This window comes from Gastrolobium bilobum, unplaced genomic scaffold (assembly GCF_033153095.1).
Source record: "Gastrolobium bilobum isolate Gb01-03AN ecotype WA unplaced genomic scaffold, APGP_CSIRO_Gbil_v1 utg264844, whole genome shotgun sequence".
NCBI lineage: Eukaryota > Viridiplantae > Streptophyta > Magnoliopsida > Fabales > Fabaceae > Gastrolobium > Gastrolobium bilobum.
The window spans coordinates 24,991-35,145 of NW_026897586.1; positions in this window are offsets into that span (position 1 = coordinate 24,991).

A 10,155-nucleotide genomic window follows, 5' to 3' on the forward strand; every position below is an offset into this window, starting at 1 on the left:
TTTAAGCCTCCTCGTAATTATTAAGGTCAATTATGGAATTATTTTCTAAATTCACATTTAATTAATTTAAATACCTAAATTAACGGTGCGGGTTCTTACATTCACCCCGCCTTTTAGGATTTTGTCCGCAAAATCAGATCGAAACTCGGGGTATTGCCGGAGAAGCTCGTCCTCTCGCTCCCAAGTACACTCCTCAGGAGTTCTTCCTGTCCATTGTACCTTGACCATAGGAATGATCTTGTTCCTAATCTTCTTCTCGCCACGATCGAAAATCTTGAGTGGTCCGACGGGAGTCTTTAAGTTCTCCTGAACCTCCACATCATCAGGCTACACCACGTGCGATGGATCCGCAATGTACTTTCGAAGTTGAGATATATGAAACACGTCATGGATGTTAGACAAGTTCGGAGGCGAGGCAAGCCGGTAGGCAACAAGCCTTACCCTATCAAGAATCTGGTATGACCCTATAAATCTCGGGTTAAGCTTCCTCACTCCGAGTGCCCGACCAACACCGGTGACTGGTGATAGTCTCACAAACACGTGCTCACCCTCAATGAACTCCAGTGGTCGATGCTTAGCATCATAATAGCTCTTCTGGCGATTTTGCGCCTGCTTCAGCTTCTCTCTGATCATCTGAATCTGCTGGGTGGTATCTTAGATGAAATCCAAGCCAAACAACTCCTTATCTCCAACCTCGGACCAAAAGGTAGGAGTCCGACACCTCCTATCATACAGTGCCTCGTAGGGCGCCATACCCAGGCTAGCATGAAAGCTGTTGTTGTATGAAAACTCAACCAATGGCAGGTACCTATCTCACGCTGAGCCCTGCTCCAAGGTGCAAGCCCTCAACATGTCCTCCAATGTCTGGATAGTCCGCTCAGTCAGTCTGTCAGTCTGAGGGTGCTAGGTTGTACTCAATCTCAACTGAGTACCAAAAGCTCCCTGCAGCGCCTTCCAGAACCAAGATGTGAACTTCGGGCCCCTATCATTGATGATACTCTCGGGCACCCCGTGAAGCCTCACGATCTCGCGAACATACAACCTGGCCAACTGCTCAGTAGTGGAGCTCTCCTTTACAGGAAGAAAATGGGCAGACTTAGTCAATCTGTCCACAATGACTCAGATAGAGTCACAACCAGCCTGAGTCTTAGGCAATCCCACTACGAAGTCCATGGAAATGTTCTCCTATTTCCATTGTGGTATCTCAAAAGGTTGAAACTTACCAGACGATTTCTGGTGTTCAATCTTCATCTTCTGACAAATCAAACATTTGGACACATAGACCGCTATGTCTGTCTTCATGCCCGGCCACCAGAAATTTCTTTTCAAGTCCTGGTACATCTTTGTAGCACCAAAGTGGACAGTGAATTGGCCCTTATGAGCCTCCATCATCACCTCCTCAATCAAAGGACCTCGAGGAATCACAATCCTCTTCTGGAACATCAACAAACCATCTTCGTTCCAAGACACACCATCTTGGTTCTTAACCTAATCAAGGCACTCTCTTTGCACCTGTGCCCCTTTGATATTTTCCATCAGCTCATTTTCAACTTTGACGGTTTCCATCTCGAGAAGTGCACCCCCAACAGAAAGGTCACTGACAGATCTCGAAACTTCTCAATAACATCAAAATCGTCATTCGATTCTCTGGGATTACCAGTCACTTCATCAATAGAGGTGACCTGACCCCACATACATTACTCCTCACAATAACTCGGGTGAGTTCAGGTCCTATTCCATGACTCTAGCCTCGTCTCAACTTACAATTTCTATAAGTTATTACTCTCAAAATAAAATCATATTCATGTTTATTTCAGTCAGTATATGTTAATTGATTTACCAATTCACATAGTAACTACATTAGTTCGTCTACACCTGCAAAATTTTCCAATTCAAATAACATAATAAATAAATACTCTATGCAACATCATACCTCAATCTCTATGGCATCTGCAAAATCGAATGTCAATAAAGGATGGTACAACATCGATGTATTAACACAGTTCATGGCATTTACTTCATGCTTAGTACTATTCGGGGTGTTCACATGCAATCTACATATGAAACAGATCAATAATTTACATATTAACCTAGAGTCATGGAGACCACTCGACCCACAAAACTAACTGTACATACACTTGCCTCGCATATGTCAGATCGCGCGTGGCCTTGCCACAAAGTCCAGGTGTTACACACTTAACTCCTTAAAGAGAATTTCACATGCTCAACAAATCTGACTAGAGAGTGTTCCTCACTCACCAGCAATAAGATATCTTCTCTTACATTTTGAAAATAAAGCACCATCACAATATGTAATGGCATAAGGCATCTTACCTTTCATGCCAAACTTGGCATATCACTCTTCGTATATTTTACTCATCCCACCACTTGGTGGTTGTAGAGTTTAAACTCATATTTCAAGTCTCTTAATGCATTATTATATCATGAGTCAAACTGAAATTGATTGATCTGTGCACCTCGTGCACTCGGACCACCCGATGAGTCAAACTCAAATTGGTGCCCTCATAGGACTTCCAAGAGTCAACACTCCTAGGATCCAATCCCCAAAGGGAAGCCCATGACATAGATTACCGGCCAAAGAACAATTAGGCATACCAGCCTTCTGTATACCTCGTACACAAGGACCACTCAATGAATCACCATCAACTGAGCGTCCGATGGAACTCCTCAGAGGTAACCTCTTCGGATAGACCCCCTCCCGGAATAGTCCACAAAACACTAATGGCCAATAACCCACTCAATCAACCTAGTTCCTCAGGTCATATGATCCAACACTTCAATACAACATCCAATGTATAAACATAATTTGTACATCATGTTATGCAATCTCAATAATTCAACACACAATTTCTCAACAACCAGTCCGTACCCAAATGATCTCAAGGTTGACCATTGGTAGACAATTAAGATCTGCTACGTAGTCTCTGCCATCCAACGAAAATACCACATCCAAATAAATAGATGAAGCATCGCATTTCTTCCCCGTAGTGGTAATAACCCTCAGAGATAGAGAAAGCTCAAATATGGGCAACTTCAGCCCCACAACAATCGGACTCGCAATAAATAAGTGTGCCGTCCCTAATTCAAACAATACATCACCAGAATATCTCCAACATGAGTTATACCTTCCGTGAGGTGCGGAGCTCTGTCCGACTGAGGATGATTGAACGCATGAACTCGATCGGTCTCTAGTGGTGCAGGAATCATCTGGAGTGAAACAACTTGGATGGTTGTTGCACTAGCAACGGGTATAAAACAATACTTGGCAGTGTGCCCACCTTTACCACTCTTGAAGCATATCAGCTCACCCGAAGTGAAACGTCCCAAATGCTCCTTCTCGCAACCTGTACACTTCGGGATAATCGAAGGTCTAGCAAAGTTGCTCGCCTGAGTAGTAGTCCTCTTGAATTTGTTGAACAATTATTTTGCCTGTAGCTGCTTCCCTTTTCCTCTGCCCCCAAATTTCCTCACCCTCCAATTGGTGGAACCACTAGTTTCTTTCGCCTCAGATTCTTTGACCTTTTTTGCCTCGTGGTTCACGCGAACCTTCTTGAAATCACAGCCCTGCCGAATGTAGGTATCAAAGTCTTTGGATGTCGATCCAGCTATCCTCTCTAGTTGACACCTTGTAACAGTTTGTACCCTTACAGCTTGCTCCATCTTCGTATCGCACCTCTTGACAAAGTGAACTGGCTTGCCACATCTGAAACATACTTTTTGTCCTTGCTCGCTGTAACACCTCGTATATATCCGGTGATGTTATCATATTATCGTATTAAGCTGCGCTTAATTAAAAATGCGGAATATCTTTTTCTTTCAATCATGATGTCATTAATCATTACCAACTTGATTACTTAACCATTTTCAAAACATCGTCTGTATGTACATTCCAATAAACAGCTCACTGAAATACCTCATTAATTAAATAACATAAGTATGTCTCTAGTCACAGAACTACCACACGTAGACCGGACAAATCCTGATAGTTTATACAACTCAACTCAAACGTACTAACAACCAAGTGGCATGGACAATCCCCATGCTCACCCAAATAAGGCAACAAAGCCCAACATAAGTCTCAACTAAACAACAACATAATGACAAAGACGGAAAACATAAACAACATCCAATCCAGTCATGCCAGCATATAACATATAACAGTAATAATCATCAACTAAGCTCTGGCCTCCTGCCGCCAGAGACATCAGTCCCCATACTACCTGAACCTGAAATAAGCATTCCCCAAACGTGGGGTGAGATCTCTAAACAAGAAATCTCAGTAAGGCAAGGGGCCCTCAAGGATCTTCCACCCCAAGCTCACTTACATGTGCAATATAAGTTCAAAAGCAGTTTATCATCATCAGTTCTAAAATAGTGCAATGCAGTAGATAATCATGTCATGTGTGTCAATTCTATTCTACTGGCCAGAAAAATGCAGGATTTATATACGTCTAATACCCACAAATAGTGCAAGACGCTACTTGCATCCACCCCGAATCACCGTCTTGTATGACGCCACATACTCAGGCTTACCGTCAAGATAAAACAACACATGCATATTAAAAGCCATTACACATAAAGCTCAACAGCATTTCAAATATCCAAAGCATGTAACACAGCATGCATATAACCATACTCCCATGGGACATGGTGGAACCACAACATGGCTAAACCGAGGACACAAAAGCTTACCTCTTAAGCAATCAATCCAAGTCAAGTCCACATAAGCTCAATGTCCAAACACAGCAGATCACGATCTGATTTAGGACCAGCAAGCATATCAATATTCGTAGCTCCATAGCATAAACATAAAGACTACGTTTTACGTCTTAAGGCTTTCCACAAAGCCATAAGCCCTTAATCACTTGATTCTGACTTAGTTAAGTATTTACAGAAGTTCAACTCTATCAAAATAGGGTCCACAAACCCATAGCTCAGTTCTGTATGAACAGTACCTTACTGTTCCTCGAAATCCCAGAATATCTGGATATATGTCGGGGGCATATCCGGATATCAATATCCGGATATCTCATTGGCAATATCCGGATATCAATATCTGGATATCCAGATCCCCATATCCGGATATCAATATCTGGATATTTATCGACCAAATATCCGGATATTTCGTGACAAAATGCAGTTTCTGCATTTCGCGAAGATATCCACCAAAGGTCCAACTTTTACCAAATAAAAGCGTTCAAGACTCCATTTTTAGGTCTATACAGGTTCATACACATGTTAGTTACTTGCTTAACACATTTACATGCAAAGACACCACCTTTAAATCATTTAAACTCATGATCAAGGTTAGGCAACTCACCAAAGCTTCAAACTCAGAAATGGAAGGCTCTGAAGCTCACCAAATAGCTCGAAATATACTGACTTGCAAGGAGCACGAAAATGCCACACCAAAGGTTGGTTCTTGCACCAAAAGATGACTCCTTAGCACTACAAATGCCTAGCCAAAGGACCACACCCTCTCTAATCTCAAAGTCAGCACCTATCCTCACCAAGGCAGTAGCAAGAACTCAGAAAAACAACCCATTTTTACTTCCCTAGGCTAGAATGCACTCACCCATAGAGTTTTCATGAAGAACCCAAGAGGAAATGAGGTCTCTTGGTGTCTCAAATGGAAGGAGAAGGAGGTGGTAGGGTGGCTGGTGTCACACCTTCAGCAAACTCACGTAGGAGAAATGTATGGCCTAGGGTTTTGGGCCATACTTTAGTATATATAGTCACTTAGACCATAAACGCACAATATTAACTTTAATTTCTACGCTTAGCATTTTAATCCCAAACTCAGGATTCTTAACCTACTCAATTTTACAAGAATTATCATATTTTTCTTATATTTTTTGGACTACCTTTATGGTACGCGCTTTTCCATAGCCAGTATCAGTTTATGGCACCAGTTCTCATTATTTTAACTTAAAACTCGTTTTACAAGTCCTATATATTATTCTAGTAATATATACTCACTTATTATAATTTTTCGGGATACTTTTTCGGTACGCATTTATACCGACTAACAGAACCGGTATCTGCACTTTTCGTCCGAAAAACGTCTTTCAACATTATTACTCAATTACTATAATTATTAGAGCCTCATAATAATTATTAGGGTCAATTATGGAATTATTTCCTAATTTCACATAATCAATTAATTATCTTCCTTAATTAACAGGGCGGGTTCTTATATTCACCCCACCTTTTTAGGATTTTGTCCTCAAAATCAGAATATACCTGTCTCGAAAATCGGGATACTGTCGGAGAAGCTCGTCCTCTCGCTCCCAGGTACACTCCTTAGGAGTCCTTCCTGACCATTGCACTTTGTCCATCGGAATGATCTTGCTCCTCAGCTGCTTTTCGCCACGATCGAGAATCTTGAGTGGTCCAACGAGAGTTTTCAAGTTCTCCCGAACCTCCACATTATCAGGTTGCACCACGTGCGAAGGATCCGCTACATACTTGCGAAGCTGAGACACGTAGTGGATGTTGGCCAAGTTCGGAGGCAAGGAAAGCCGGTAGGCAACAGGTCCTACTCTACAAAAAATCTGGTATGACCCAATAAACCGCGGGCTCAGCTTCCTCACTCCGAGCGCCCGTCCAATACCGGTGACAGGTGAAAGTCTCACAAACACGTGCTCACCCTCACTGAACTCCAGTGGACGATGCTTGACATCGTAGTAACTCTTCTGGCGATTCTGCGCCTGCTTCAGCTTTTCTCTGATCATCTGGATCTGCTGGGTAGTATCTTGAACAAAATCCAAACCAAACAACTCTTTATCTCCAACCTCGGACCAACAGGTAGGTGTACGAAACCTTCTACCGTACAATGCCTCGTAAGGTGCCATGCCCAGGCTAGCATGGAAACTGTTGTTATACAAAAACTCCACCAACGGAAGGTACCTATCCCATGCCGAGCCCTGCTCCAACGTGCAAGCCCGCAACATGTCCTCCAAGGTCTAGATAGTCCGCTCAGTCTGTCCATCAGTCTGAGGGTGATAGGTTGTACTTAATCTCAACTGAGTACCAAAAGCTCCCTGCAGCGCCTGCCAGAACCGAGATGTAAACTTTGGGTCCCTATCACTGATGATACTCTCGGGCACCCCGTTAAGCTTCACGATCTCGCGAACATACAGTTTGGCCAACTTCTCAGTAGTGAAGCTCACCTTCACTGGAAGAAAATGGGCAGACTTCGTCAGTCTGTCCACAATGACCCATATCGAGTCATAGCCAACCTGAGTCTTCGGCAAACCCACAACGAAGTCCATGGAAATACTCTCCCATTTCCATTCCGGAATCTCAAGAGGTTGAAGTTTACCAGACGGCTTCTGATGTTTAATCTTCACCTTCTGGCAGATCAAACACTTTGACACATACACAGCTATGTCCTTCTTCATTCCTGGCCACCAGAAATTCCTCTTCAGGTTTTGGTACATCTTTGTAGCACCAGGGTGAACAGTAAACTGTCCCTTATGGGCCTCCGCCATAACCTCTTCGGTCAAAGGACCTCGAGGAATCACAACACGCTTATGAAACAACAGAAGTCCATCCTCATTCCAAGACACACTGTATTGGTTCTTCACGTAGTCGAGACACTCTCTCTGCACTTGCGCCTCGTGGATCTTCTCCATAAGCTCATTCCTGACTCTCACAGTCTCCATCTCGAGAAGTGCACCCCAAACAAGGTTGTCACCTTCAGATCTCGAAACTTCTCTATGAGGTCGAAGTCACCCATATTAAAACTGGATAGACTCACGGATTTCCGACTCAAAGCATCAGCTACCACATTGGCCTTGCCAGGATGGTACTTCAACTCAAAGTCGTAGTCCTTCAGAAATTCCATCCATCTCCTCTGCCTCATGTTCAGCTCCTTCTAATCAAACAGATACTTCAAGCTCTTGTGGTCACTGAATACCGCAAACTGCATACCGAACAGGTAATGCCTCCAAATCTTGAAAGCAAAAACAATTGTAGCCAACTCCAAATCATGAGTCGGGTAGTTCTCCTCATGAGGCTTTCTCTCCTTCAACTCCTGAAAGCACGCCTCACACTCGTGAGTCCACACAAATGGAGTCTCCTTTCGGGTAAGGCGAGTCAAAGGGAGAACCATCGTGGAGAAACCTTTGATGAACCTCCGATAGTAACCTGCCAAACCTAAGAAGCTCCTCACCTTCGTAACTGTCTTGGGCCTCTCCCAATCCAGCACGGCCTCAATCTTGTTGGGATCCACTGCAACTCCATCCGCTGAAATCACATGCCCTAGAAACTTGACTGATTTGAGCCAAAACTCATATTTAGAAGGCTTAGCATAAAGCTTTTTCTCCTTCAGCACTTGCAGAACAATCCTCAGATGCTCCACATGCTCCTCCTCAGTCTTGGAGTAAATCAGAATGTCATCAATAAAGACGATCACAAACTGATCCAGATATGGATGGAAAATCCTGTTCATGTAATCCATGAACACTGCCGGCGCATTGGTGAGTCCAAACGGGATCACCAAATACTCAAAGTGACCGTATCTCGAACAGAACACGGTCTTAGGGACATCCTTCGGCTTCACCCGAATCTGATGGTATCCGGACCAGAGATCAATCTTGGAATACACGCAAGCACCCCTGAGCTGATCCAACAGATCATCAATCTGAGGAAGGGGATACTTGTTCTTGATCGTCACTTTGTTCAACTGCCTATAGTCGGTGCACAATCGCATTATCCCGTCTTTCTTCTTCACAAAGATGATCGGTGCTCTCCAAGGAGACACGCTCGGCCGACTGAAATCTTTCATCGAAAGATCCTCAATATACTTCTTCAGCTCAGCCAACTCCGGTGGCGACATCCGATATGGAGCTAAAGAAATAGGCCCCACACCAGGCAACAAATCAATGGAGAACTTTATCTCCCGCTGTGGCGGAAACTCAGGAATCTCCTCAGGAAACACCTCGAGGAAATCCCCCACCACAGGAATGCCAGTGATATCCTCCTGTGTCCCACTCACCAAACCTCCCAACATGACATAACCAAATGCCCCTGCTCTCAAGGCCTTCCTAGCCTGCAACAATGAAATATATGGCGAGGAACTAGCTGTGGAATCACACGGAGACATCACCACGCGTTTTGCACAACAATCAATCAGTGCACAGTTTCTAGACAACCAATCCATGCCCAGAATAATCTCCAAGTTGGCCATCGGCAATCCTATCAAATCCACCGAGAACTCACGGCCGTCCCACTGAAACGCTACATCGCGATGTTCAGTGGTAGAATCACATATTTCTCCGGTGGCGGTAGTCACCCGCAACGGTGGAGAAAGCACAGACATGGGCAACTCAAGCCCCAAAGCAATCGGGGTAGTAACAAACGAATGTGTAGCCCCGGAATCAAACAATGCATCAATAGCAAAACCACCAATAGACACAGTACCTCTAACAAGGTTCAGAGCGCGGTCCGGCTGCTGCCTATCCAAGGTGTACACACGTCCAACAGAAGGTGGCACTGCAGGTGCCGAAGTAGAAGCCATCGGAACCATCTGCAAAGGAACTGCCTGAACAGATGCAGCTCTCGCCGTCGACGACGGACAGTCTCTAGAGAAGTGGCCCTCCTTGCCACACTGGAAACAGATCAACTGACCCAAAGCACAGCGACCAGCATGCTCTTTTCTGCACCCCGCACATCTCGGAGTGGAAGGAGGCCTAGCGGAACTCCCCTGCTGTGAAGCAGCCCTCTTGAATTGACCAGGCGCCTGCCTAGTCGCCAACTGTTTACCTTTGCCCTTCCCAGCAAACTTTCTTTCCTTCCAAGAAGTAGAAGCAGGAGTGGAACTAACAGTCCCCTTGGTCTCGTCGACCTTGGCCCTCTTGGCCTTGCTCGCAATGCAGACATACTCAATGTCCTTACACTGCTGAACCAGTGTACCAAAATCCCTCGAAGCAGCTCCATCAATATACTCAACAATCACCTCACTAAGTCCTCTGCGGAACTTAGCAGCCAGAAACATCGGAGTAGGAGGAACCATCCGGAAATGCGCAAACTTCTCAAGCTCATTAAACTTGGCCTGGTACTCGTCAATAGACATCGAGCCCTGAACCAATCTATCAAATCCCCCTGTTTCCTCTCCTGCGCATCGTAGGG